General features: G+C 41.3%; 1 long non-coding RNA gene across 1 annotated transcript in view; it reads right to left on the bottom strand.

Annotated features, from left to right (window-relative positions):
• Nucleotides 1-229: 229 nt before the first annotated feature.
• The window catches only part of LOC122684440, a 37,229-nt gene continuing 25,274 nt past the window's right edge, over nt 230-12,184 (bottom strand). The window contains exon 3 of the long non-coding RNA XR_006338036.1: nt 230-326. This is a non-coding gene — a long non-coding RNA (uncharacterized LOC122684440). The remainder of the gene's footprint in view (nt 327-12,184) is intronic.

Raw genomic sequence — 12,184 nt, 5'->3', positions numbered from 1 at the left:
TTTACACTATACTATAGTCTATTAAGTGTCCAACAGCATAATATCTTAAAAAAATAAGGTACATAACTCAACTAAAAATACTTTATTGCTAAAAAATGCTAACCATCATCTGAGCCTTCCGGAAGTTGTCATAGCAACATCAAAGACCACTGATCACAGATTACTAGAGCAAATATAATAATAATTGAAAAGTCTGAAATATTGCAAGAATTACCAAACTTACCAAACAGGGACACAAGTGAGCAACTGCTGTTGGAAAAGTCATGCCGATAGACTTGCTCAACACAGGGTTGCCACAAACCTTCACTTTGTAAAAAACGCAATATCTGTGAAGGGCAATAAAGAGAAGTGCAATGAAAGAAGGTGCGGCAGTACTTCTGTAATTTTATAAACAAACAAAACAAGAAGAATGAATACATAGTGCCCTTTATGGATGCAAAATATTGCATTTTACATTTTAAAAATTACAAAGCCAGCCTGTCTTGGGGAAAGTGGAGAGATGGAATTTTATGTGACGTTATCAGCATGCAGTAAAATTCAGCTGTAGGAAGGAGGGGAGAGAGGAAAGAAAGAGGGAACGAGTATGACAAAACCCACTGAAAAGATAAATAAATTAATTAATTAATTAAAAAAGAAAAAAGAAGAAAAAAAAGAAAGAGGGAACGAAGGGGCAGATACTGGAACTAGCAAGTACCTGAGATGGACAAATACCGCCTCACTCAAAACAAAATGGCCTCTTTCAAACCATGGCGTGACTTAAATTTGTCTTAGGCTTATATTCTGTGAAATGTGGTATTTATCTCTGACTAGGGTAAGGGTCTCTTCAACTAAACCTTACATCTGGACACAACAGCTAAAAACTGCTAAAGGGAGAAGGAGGCAGACACAGACTGTCAGGGCAGCAATTATTTTACCTTTGGGAACTGAAACTATTTTTGCTCAAAAAGAAAGTCTGCAGAGACAGCATTTTCACATTTGGCTTCACAATGCTACACACACAGAAATGGCCGGCCGTGGAAAACACAGAACAAAGTGGAGGCATATCAACTGTCCTAGAAAAACGACCCAAAGCCAACAACAGCCAATCTGTTTATCAGTCTCTCTCTCCACATTTATTGAATTTCTATTTTGTGACTAGACACAGAGGATAAAAAATTGGAAAGAACATCATCAGAGCCCTCAGAGAGCTGACAGAAGGGTAAAGGACATCCTAAGTATTTAACTATAAAACTATCTGGGAAGTTCTGTAACAGAAGTAAACAAAAGTACATTCTGACTTGGCTACTTTGGGGGCTAGGCAGTTTTAGGTGAGTTGCTTAACTTATTTATGCCTCAGTATCCTCATTCATAAAATAGATATAATAATAACTGTACCATGTAACACTTTGTAACAGTCTTCCAGGGACTAAAGGAGGATGTGTGTTAGTCTTTCAGTTGTGTACAACTATTTGCGATCCTATGGACTGTAACCCACCAGGCTCTTCCGTCCATGGGATTCTCCAGGCAATAGTACTAGAGTGGATTGCCATTTCCTTCTCCAGGGGATCTTCCCAACCCAGAGATCAAACTCAAGTCTCCTGCACTGCAGGCAGATGACTCTACCCCTGAACCACCAAGGAAGCTCCTAAATGAGGGTAATACATAGAAATCCACACACAAAGGAAGTTGTCGGTAAAAGGTAGCTACTGTTATGGGGGGGTGGGGGGAAGGGACAGGGTAAGTACTCTGGACTCAGGCTGCCTGAGTTTGAAATTTAATTGTGGAAACCTACAAGTTATTATGCTGAGTCGGTTTTCTCATGCAAAATCAGTGGATGATGAAAGCACCTGCGTCAGAGGCTTCTGTGCAGATTCAATGAGATCATCCATGAGAACTTGGATCAGAGACTGACATCTAAGAATTCCATTAAAGGTAGTCATTATACTATCAAAATACTCTAAAAGAAAAAAGGAAATAACAAGAAACCCTTCTTCAGAGTGACAGGGAAATGTTCTGAAGAGGAGGTGGCGGCAGGAGGGCTGGTCTTGAATAATTAGCAGGAGCGCTCGGGAGCAGGGAAGGTGAAGGAGGGACCAAGAAAAGGCAGAGAGAATTTAATCATGACGATCATGAGAATAACAGTCCTCATCCATCACGTTCAGAGAAAATGGGTGAAAACGTCCTCTAGGCTCTAGGAAATATGAACGGGCGTTCAGCTGAGCAATTATAAGCCCGAGAACTTCATCAGTGCATACGGGGTCATTGAGAACAACACAGCGGAGTAAGGGCGTGTGGTGTGAGCAAACCGGAAATACATCTCCTGGAAAAACAACATCAAAAGGTGGGAGGAACCAGCGAAGGAAGCCCAAGAAGAAAGCTTAGAGAGGCAAGAGCCGATGAAATAAAAGCGCCTGAGAAGGGAAAGAGTTTCAATAAGGAGTGGCTGGTCAACCGTGTCAAACGTTGCATAAATGTCAAGTAGGGTGACAAGGAAGAGTGGGGCCGTTGAACTGGCCAGTGGGAGGATACTGGTGAGAGCAGTTTTAATTGCCTGGTGGTGGTGGAGGCCAGCCTGCAACGGGTTGAGGAATTAATGAGATGCGAAGACACTAAGTATTGACTAAGTACAGACCTCTTCCAAGAAGTCCAGTGATTTAAAAAGAGAGAAACCAAGTCTCATAGAAACTAGAAGGCATTAATTTTTAAATGTCCAAAGAAGTAAAATTCACTTTTGTTTAAAAAAAAAAAAATTAAAAAGTAAACTTCCCAAGGTAGCCAGAAAACTACAGAGTAAAAATAACAAAGAAAAAAAGAACTCAATACTTTGCTAAATTGGGATTAGGGGATTAGAATAAGAGTGGGGGTGGGGCAGAAAGTTGGAAAACCCAGACAATTTTAAAGGACTAGGACATTAAGATTCTAAAGAACAGGAAGGAGAGAAGAGTAAGAACAACCTTGGGGATATGTTGAAAGAGTAAGAGGCAAGCTTAAACTGTCCTTAAATAAAGTGATCAAAACCAAAAAGGACTCCTGTCTAGCCCTAAAGAGTGCTAAATAGTCCTCAGTTCTCAGTCTGGTATGTGCATGCACGCTTAGCGGCTCAGTATTGTCCAACTCTTTGCGACCCCATGGACTGCAGCCCGTCAAGCTCTTCTATCCGTGGAATTTTCCAGGCAAGAATACTGGAGTGGGTTGTTATTTCCTACTCCAGGGTATCTTCCCGACCCAGGTATTGAAACCATGTTTCTTGCGTCTTCTGTTTTGGCAGGCAATTCTTTACCCTTTGTGCCACCTGGGCAAGTGGCTAAAAATGAAGGCCCATGATGGTGACCACAGAGATTTGTCTCTGACCAGAGTCAGGGTCCCCTTTAACTCCAAGTCCTGTCTCAGAATATTTGACATCTAAGGCAGTTTGCCATAAAGTAAACTTTTTTGGTCACAAATAAGCATGAGAAATTTGAGAGAATATAAGAAAGACTTCCAGGCAATATGAATGATTGGATTTTGGAATGAAAGAGAATTTCAAATTTTTTTTTTCTGGAATATCTAGAAAAATTTGCCTTGAAATATTTCAGTCAGCTCTTGGATCATAGGACAAATGTTTTTAGAAAATGTGATCAGTCGCTTTGCTCTGTGGTTCCCAGTTTTCACATCTGTAGAAAAAGGAAGATTAGATTAGTTGTAAGCCCCTCCAACTCTGAACATTATGAAATTTCATGATTCTCTCCTTTGCATTTCCTTCATTTTCACAGGAATACATGTTCTGAGCAAAAGGCTAATGCCCTATCTTCCTAACCATATTGTTAGCCCCAATTTTGTTTTGGTTTCCTTCTTTTGTCTAAAAGGAGTTAGAAAATGTGCTAAAAGATAAGACAGTTTTAGGACACCCTGGGTGAGGCCAGTTCTTATCCAACCACAAGGCTTTTCTGTGGAAAACACCCCTTAACTAGGCTGAGCCCGGGTTTGAAATAAACAGTTTGAAACATTCTGTAAAGAAGAACTGGTTCTTACATGAAGAAATTTATGCCTACACCCCAGCGCAATAGTGAATTCCTTCCCAAAACATTTTGCTTGGTGTTATGTAAACATAATCTAAGTGGGTCCATCAAAGATAATTGCTAATATGCTCCTAACCTGTGACTTGGAGGAGAAAAAAAGGGGACGGGAACTATTAAAAGGGAACGCAGAGGTAAGGGAGGAAGGACCAGTTCACATGCAACAACCAAATGTATCTTTTGTAACTCAGAGACTCTTGGAAATTATTTTTATACCTGGTTTCTATTTCTGTTTCTATTCTGGTTACTAAGTGGACAGATGATTTCTCAGAGTCTCTTTGAGTGCCTTTTTCTTTGTGTGTGTGAGTATGTGTGTCAGAATACACTTTGCATCTTGAAGTAAATGTGGACAAAACTCATATCTAAGTCAAGATAACATTTAAATTGTGAATACAGAATTTTCAAAGAAGAGAACATTTTATTTTTAGTACCTTTTATTTTAGTCTATTCTCACCGTACTCTATTTTGCTAATTTATTTCATAGAAGAAGAACTAAAAACTTGGTTTTTAATCAACCTCAAGGCAAAGAAGTAGAAGGTCTTATCTAGGAACACATGATTTGACAAATTATATCTCCCGGTTTATAGAATGGCAGATACATAAATAGACCCCACAGGAGAACCAGTGTCTCCAACCAGAGGAGTGAGATGAATCTTGCAGGTTACAAAGGGTCTGGCAGGGTTGGCCATGATTCCGCTGCCCTTTATGTGATTCCCAGGTGATTCAGTGGTAAAGAACCCACCTACCGATGCAGGAGACATGAGAGACCTGGGTTCCATCCCTGGGTAGGGAAGATCCTCTGGAGGAGGGCATGGCAACCCACACCAGTATTCTTGCCTGGAGAATCCCATGGACAGAGGAGCCTGGTGGGATACAAGTCCACAGGGTCACAAAGAGTCAGAGACAACTGAAGTGACTTAGCACGCACGCATGCATGTGAAAGTTGCTCAGTCGTGTCCAACTCTTTGTGACTCCGTGGACCCCATGGGCCTGCCAGGCAACTCCATCCATGGGATTTTTCAGGCAAGAATACTGAAATGGGTTGCCATTTCCTTCTCCAGGTGTGCTGCCTTTTAAAGTACCTGAGATGCTCAGAGATCACCACAGTCCATGACTGAAGTTCTCCTGTCATCCTTTCAGCCTGCGTGCTTTGAAGGAAAGGCTCCCAGCTATAAAATAGAGCCTTCCTCTGTAGAGCTGGCTCTTTTCAAACCATTTGAGATACTCTGTCTGTGACTACCCTTTCAGAAAAAGTCCATGTTTAACAAGTACTGAAAATAAACAAACAAAAAACCCACCAGCCTGGAAGCGGATCATGCTCTGACACTAACCTGCAGAATTTTAAACTCTGGCCAAGATTCTGGTGTTTTGCCTCTGACTTGTAAGGAGACCGTAAAACACCAGCAAAAACCTCTTGGTGACTTAGTTTACCTCCCTGTGAAACATTTGCCCAGTCTTTAGGGTTGTAAAAGAAAATCTGCTCAGACTGTTATAAACTTCCATATTTGCATAAACTTTTCTCTAGCATTTAAAGTTTGTTGAGCTAATCCAGATGGGGACACGCAGCAAAATCAGAATTCAAATAAACCCAGTGGAAACGAGTTATTATTATTGTGTTATGAATGAGGCTGTACCAAACTGAGTTATCTTAGAGAAGAAGAGCAGGCTGCACACTCCTCTGTGAGACGATACAGTTACTGGTGGGAGTTTTTGTTTGTTATTCCTGTTGAGTGACTCCTTAACAGAACACACATGGGGGACCAACATGAGACAAGGCAGGTTTGGACTATAATTTTTCTTATATTCTAATTTGGGGAAATAGTTTGGACCCAAAAGGATGCACTGAGTGCAAACACAAAGCTGGAGCAGCGCCCATTGGACGTGCATCTCAGGAGCTATCAATCTACAACCTTCGATTTGTAAATATGCTGGAGACCGAGCCAATAGGAAAAAAAAATAATTTTAAACATCTGTGGTATTCTTTCTGTTCCAGATTAATTACACTGCTTGTTTGCTGACGCTGACCAGAATTTTCAATCTTCCGATGTTATGCTAGGAACGCCACAAGTATTTTTCTATGTGTTTATCACTCATGTCTCATGAAACTTTATCTCTGCCACAGTCTGTCTTTTATCATATATTTTAGGTCCCAATTTTGTGCTTTGGCTCACCCGCCCTCAGCTTCTTGGTTTTCCTTTAATACTGAGAAATAGGCAACTCTTTTTTCCATGCAGTATTTATTATAACTTTGAAGAGATACCTTGTTAATACACAGTCCCACACACATACACATCATTCAATCAAAATGATGATATAAATGAAAATCTAAATATGCTACTTAATCATTTGGAGAGGTTGATAATTATTTTCAATCAGCTAGGATTGCTCTGCCAGTTCAAAGAATTATTAATGAGAGCCAAATTCGTTAATAGATTGTACGCAACTCTCTTCTGGCGGGGGGTGGGGGGTAAGATATTAGAAAGGTCGTTCTAGAAATTGCTATTCAGCCTTCATAGCTGTGAAGCCCATACACTGAGTCGGTCAACAGTCCAACTGCTAAAATCTCCATCCTACAATCTATGAAGATACATTTCCTGAGCTGAATCCTTGTAGCTTTAAATAGAGAAGAATCACAAAGGTTTATTTTTTTCCCTAAAATAGCCCAGTTTCGACATGAAAATGGGCAAGTTCTTTGCAACATTAAACTGCCATAATCCCCATCTCCAAGTCCAGTTTGGCTTGAGAGTTTGTCTCCCTCCCCTTGCCCCTCCCCCACAACCAATTTCCCGTGCGTGACTTTCGTGACCCCAAGGTAACCAAAGAGCTTCTGTTTGGGAAACTCAAACTCCCTTCCTCATTCTAGCTCCAAGAGCCTCTCCTCCGACCCAGTTCGTCCCCCTGATCTTCTTTCCCTCTGTGCCAAACACTTGAGGTCTCAGCCAGCATTGGGCTTCTTTTTACCCTTGCTGCAATCTACTTAATTTCCTGGACTTTTCTCTCTTCTGGCTGGGGCACAGTCTATGCAGCAGCTCACTTCCTTCCTCCTCCTAATGATAAGCCCACAAACCATTTTTGTTTTGTGGGTTTTACTGAGAATCACCAAGGGAAAAAAGAGAAAATAACCAGAGAACCCACGTGGAAGAGATGTGACTATACAAGAACTCTGAAATAATCACTTGATTCAACAATAACCACTCATTGATCACTTCCTACATGTTGAGCCCTGCCCTCTAGAATCTAATAGTTATTGTTTGTGGGATGATTTTGGAAGCCCTGTTGCCCACTTGCTTCCCTTGGCGAATAGCTGACGAACCTCTCTCTCAACAAGGAGGGCAAAATAAACAGTGAACAGTGCTCATCCCTTGGGTAATAAGGTTTCTCTACAGTTCTTCAGGTAGATCGTATATGTGTCACTGACCTCCTACCCTATAGATAATAAGATCATAATATAAATTAAATTAAAATATACACATGATGCTATTCTAATAATATTAAAATTGAGACTATTGTGAAAACTTCAGAATATCCTCTCATACTCATCCTCCTGTTCTCCTTTTACTGTTGTGTTTTGACCAATGAGGGTTTTTTTCCTAGAATCCAATTTTTTAGCATCTATCCAATGATGGGATCATAAACTGGCTTTCTGAAAAGGACAAACAAACAAACAAGACTCCCGGATTCACACAACATGTTTGCTGATTTCTGTGATGTAAATACTTGCACCAGCCAGCAGGCAAGAGCTCTTATAAGCCAGTTGGAGCCAGTTCTGAAATATCATTTATCCTTCCAGTCTTTTCTCTTATCACAACTTGTTCTGTGTCTCATCTCCCAAAGACTGTTTTGGAATTGCCTCTCATTTGGATAAGCAATAAAATAAGTAAATCCCAGCAGAATGTTAATGGCTGAATGAGAAAGGCTGGATTGGTAAACTCTGGAAATGGTATCTGCCTTGTCAGGGGGTGCTCGTGGAAGAGGACCGCAACTCGATGGATGAAATCCACTCTCAGAAGCGGGAGGGGTCCCCAGGCTGAGGGTGTACTCTTTGGTGGCAGTGAAAGCAGGGACAGGGGAAACCCATTCTGGATGCCAGGAAGTGTACAAAGTAGCTGAGAGCACAAACTGAAGCTCAAATGCCAAGGATCGTCATACTGGGCAAGTTACCTGACCTCTCTGTGCCCAAAGTTCTCTTTTTGTAAATTGAGGACAGTCATATGGTATTTCAGGAATCGAGGCTAGCCTGTATCGTAAAACATACCACTATTTTATGTTCCATTAAGAAATTTTAAAATGCTACCAATTAAACTATGACATGCTATCAAAAGTAAGACACATTAAAATTTCGCAGATGCTAAAATGTGAGAGAAAATATGTTTTAAAATCAATGAATTATGGTTGTACTCTCCTCATAGGGCTGCAAAGATTAAATGAGTTGATGATATATATAAAAAGTGCTTAGAACACAGCCTGACATCTTGTAGGTGCCATGATTTTGCAGTTATAGATTTTGCTAATACTGATCACTATTATTACAAAGAGATTAATGAAAATAAAAAAAGATGCAAAATATCTGATTCAAACATGAAAACCTCAAATTTCCTCATAAGACCAAGTATGAACTAAAGTGGCTCCAAACTAGCAGTTTTCAAGCTATTTTTCTCGTAACTATATGGGCCTCAAGGACTGCAATAAAAAGAAGTAATGATGGAGGTAAAGCTGAGATGAAGGCCAAGCAAGAGGAATTCTCAGTCACCTAATCTGAAACTCAAGTAAAGCAGCTCAGTTTTTATCAACTGAATGTACTGAGTTCAAGGTAAGTTTTCATTTTAATTGTGTGTCTGTGCTTAAATATACATACACATATAGGTTGTACCCAGCTTATGGAACACTTGCCCCCAGTAGACAGGGACACTGGCAGAGGCATAGGAATGGTTTTTCACAGTATTAAACTAACTCTCACTCAAATTCACAGATCCCTGAGTCCAGAAAGTTTTCTCCCAGGTCAGCAGGCATGAACCCTTTATCTCCTCTTCTCTCCAGCAGCCCCGCGGTCCCTTCTGACTGTGCCCTCTGCTAGACCACGCCCATCACCCCTACGTCACTTCCGTCTTGACTCAGTTCATTTCAGTCGCTCAGTCGTGTCCGAATCTCTACGACCCCATGAATCAGAGGACGCCAGGCCGCCCTGTCCATCACCAACTCCTGGAGTTTACTCAAACTTATGCCCATCGAGTCGGTGATGCCATCCAGCCATCTCATCCTCTGTCTTGACTGGAGCTGCTTAAATGTTCAAGTCCAGTAAGCAAGGACCGTGGCAAGAAATTTAAGTACGATAGCAAAGTTTATACCCTAAACGTGTCTGTCGCGGTTTCCTTAGCAACAGCTCTTACTATTTAGGACTCACCTTGGCTACACACTGCTTTAGCAATCGTCTGTCAGACTGATTTCCAAAACAGCTCATAGACTTCTCAGAACCAAACATTCTAAGCAGGAGATGAAGGAGAAAACATAACACATTTTTGAACCAAGGTTTTAAAATCTCCTTAAAAGTATTCATAGTCTCCCTTGAGATCCAGGTCAATGAAAAAAAATATCTATATACATATATATATGAAAAATAAGTGGGGGAAAACAAAGACAATACAATAAACAACTGGTGCACTGTGATTCCAACTATATAACAAATTATATACATATGTAAAGTAATACCTGAAGATGAAAATAGTTGTTTTGAGGTATTGTAAAAGTAGATTAAAAAGTATTTTTATATTTTTTGTTTGGTTTTTTGTTTGATTTTTAAATTAAAAATGTCAAAACACACCTTATACATTCATTGAACAACTGTTTATTGTGCAAGTAACTTGTATTTACCTTAGTTTGCTCCACAACACCTTCATCTTTTCTTCACTTCTCTCATGTCTTCAGGTGTTTAAGTCCTTTAATATCTGTGCCTTAGGTGTCTCTGGGCTTCCCTGGTGGCTCAGACGGTAAAGAACCTGCCTACAATGCAGGAGACCCAGGTTCATTCCCTGAGTTGGGAAGATCCCCTGGAGAAGCGAATGGCAACCCACTCCAGTCTTCTTGCCTGGAGAATCCAATGGACAGAGGAGCCTGGTGGGCTACAGTCCGTGGGGTCGCACAGAGTTGGACATGACAGAGAGACTAACACTTTCACTTTCAGGCATGTATACCTAAGAAATATATGCTTATATTTAGGCATATATGCTTGACCTGTATATGATAGTAAACAACTGTCTGTTTGCCCTGTAAACCTTAGCAACTCCCCTCCTATGGACAGTATAATACTTGAGTTACAGAAAACAAGCTCAGCCAACATACCAGGTGAATTACAGAAAAGACTCTCATGCCTTCCCCCTTTTAGAGTTGGTGTTCCCCAAGACAGTACAAAGAATATTTGAACTCCAGAGCCACTGCTTTATTCAGAAAAGGTTGGTATTCATTCAGGATAAGAACAGTGTTACCAATCAGGGTTCAATTAGAGAAGCAGAAGTGGTGTTGAATAGGGATTATTATCAGAACTAAACTTGACACAAGAATGGGATTGGTGGAAAAGGAAGTCTATGGGAGTTGCACCTGTGATTGGCATTGGGCGCGAAGTTGCTGTGGACCCGTGCCAGCAGTCTGGAAGATTAGCTGGACAGAAAGGAGAGGAGAGCAAGGATAAGCAAGAACCTAAGACCCATGAGGACAAATTGGAACTCACAGCTGTCTTTCATCACCCCTTTCTCAATGATGAGGTGATCTCCATGGTAAAGTCAACATAATTTACTATGGGACTGCATATACCTCTGGCTCAGGACTCAGTCCATGGGGTTGCAAGAGTTGACATGACTTAGGGGCTAAACCACCACCATCACTGTTAGCTTTTGTGCTTCCCTCATAGCTCAGCCAGTAAAGAATCTGCCTGCAATGCAGGAGGCCTGGGTTCAATTCCTGGGTTGGGAAGATCCCCCAGGGGAGGGCATGGCAACCCACTCCAGTATTCTTGCCTGGAAAATCACATGGACAGAGGAGCCTGGCAGGCTACAGTCCATGGGGTCACAAGAGTCAGATGTGATTTAGCGACTAAACCACCACCAGGATTCAGAGAGGCAGAGGTTGCCAGAGAAGCGGTGGCCTTGGGTGGTCCACAGGGTGGTTAGCAGATCAGCATCAAAAGTCACAACCCACCATTGCCCTGGAGTTCCACACCCAATTTCCATTGATAAACAACAGCTGCTGCTTCACTTTCAACTTCCAAATCTTGTTTAAATGTATCTCATGCTCATTATTAACCTGGACCCATACAGGGAATGAGACTATGGGAAACATTGTTCCAGTTTAGGGGACTGAAGGAAGCCACACAATAGACCTCTCCATTTCCCACCCTAGAAAGAGTCTGGAGAAACAACTGATATAATAATTCTAAATTCAGTTTAATCCTACACTTGGCACCCAATTTCAAGACCCCAGAATTTCCGAAAGATTCTCTTAAAGGACTCACACTTATGCCCAAATGCAGGGAGCTAGAGAAGTCAATACAAAGAGATATCCTTATAGAAAAGGGATAGAGATCAAAGATTCAAACTGGGAGATATTTGAAATTGTGCTAATGGTCATGTCTTCTATTGCATAAGGAGCAACCACAAGTAATGTATTAAGGAATTTTCCAAATGCATTAATCTTCCCTGTTCCCCATCCATCCCTTGCCAGAACAACAACAACAACAACAACAACAAAAAACCCACAGAAAATCAAGGGGAGAAGGAGCACGTTGCTCTTTGCATAAATAAGCCATTTGAGTATTCATTATAAGCAGCAGCAGCCAAACATTTACAGAGTACCTAACTAGCTCCTTTCATGGCCTAGACACAGTGCTGATACAGCATCCTACATGGGTGTCTTAAGGGAGGATGGGGACAAAGGTCAAATTAGTTCTCAACATGTTTGAATAGAGAAGCTGCTAGGCAACAGCCTTGCACCTAAGCAAAATGCTGGCCATTGGCCCTGAGCCTGGGCTTGGCCAAGGGCAGGTGTGGGCAACTGACACCAAGAGCCCTCTCTCAGAGGTAGACAGCCCCTTCTGGTGGCGCAGAAGCCCCACCACCAGAGTGCACCTGAGATCTTTAGACTGGAAATTATGTGCAGGTATC

Source organism: Cervus elaphus, chromosome 26, assembly GCF_910594005.1.
Source record: "Cervus elaphus chromosome 26, mCerEla1.1, whole genome shotgun sequence".
NCBI classification, from domain to species: Eukaryota; Metazoa; Chordata; class Mammalia; order Artiodactyla; family Cervidae; genus Cervus; species Cervus elaphus.
The sequence above is the reverse complement of the archived record's forward strand: the minus strand, read 5'-3'. Positions and strand labels throughout refer to the sequence as shown.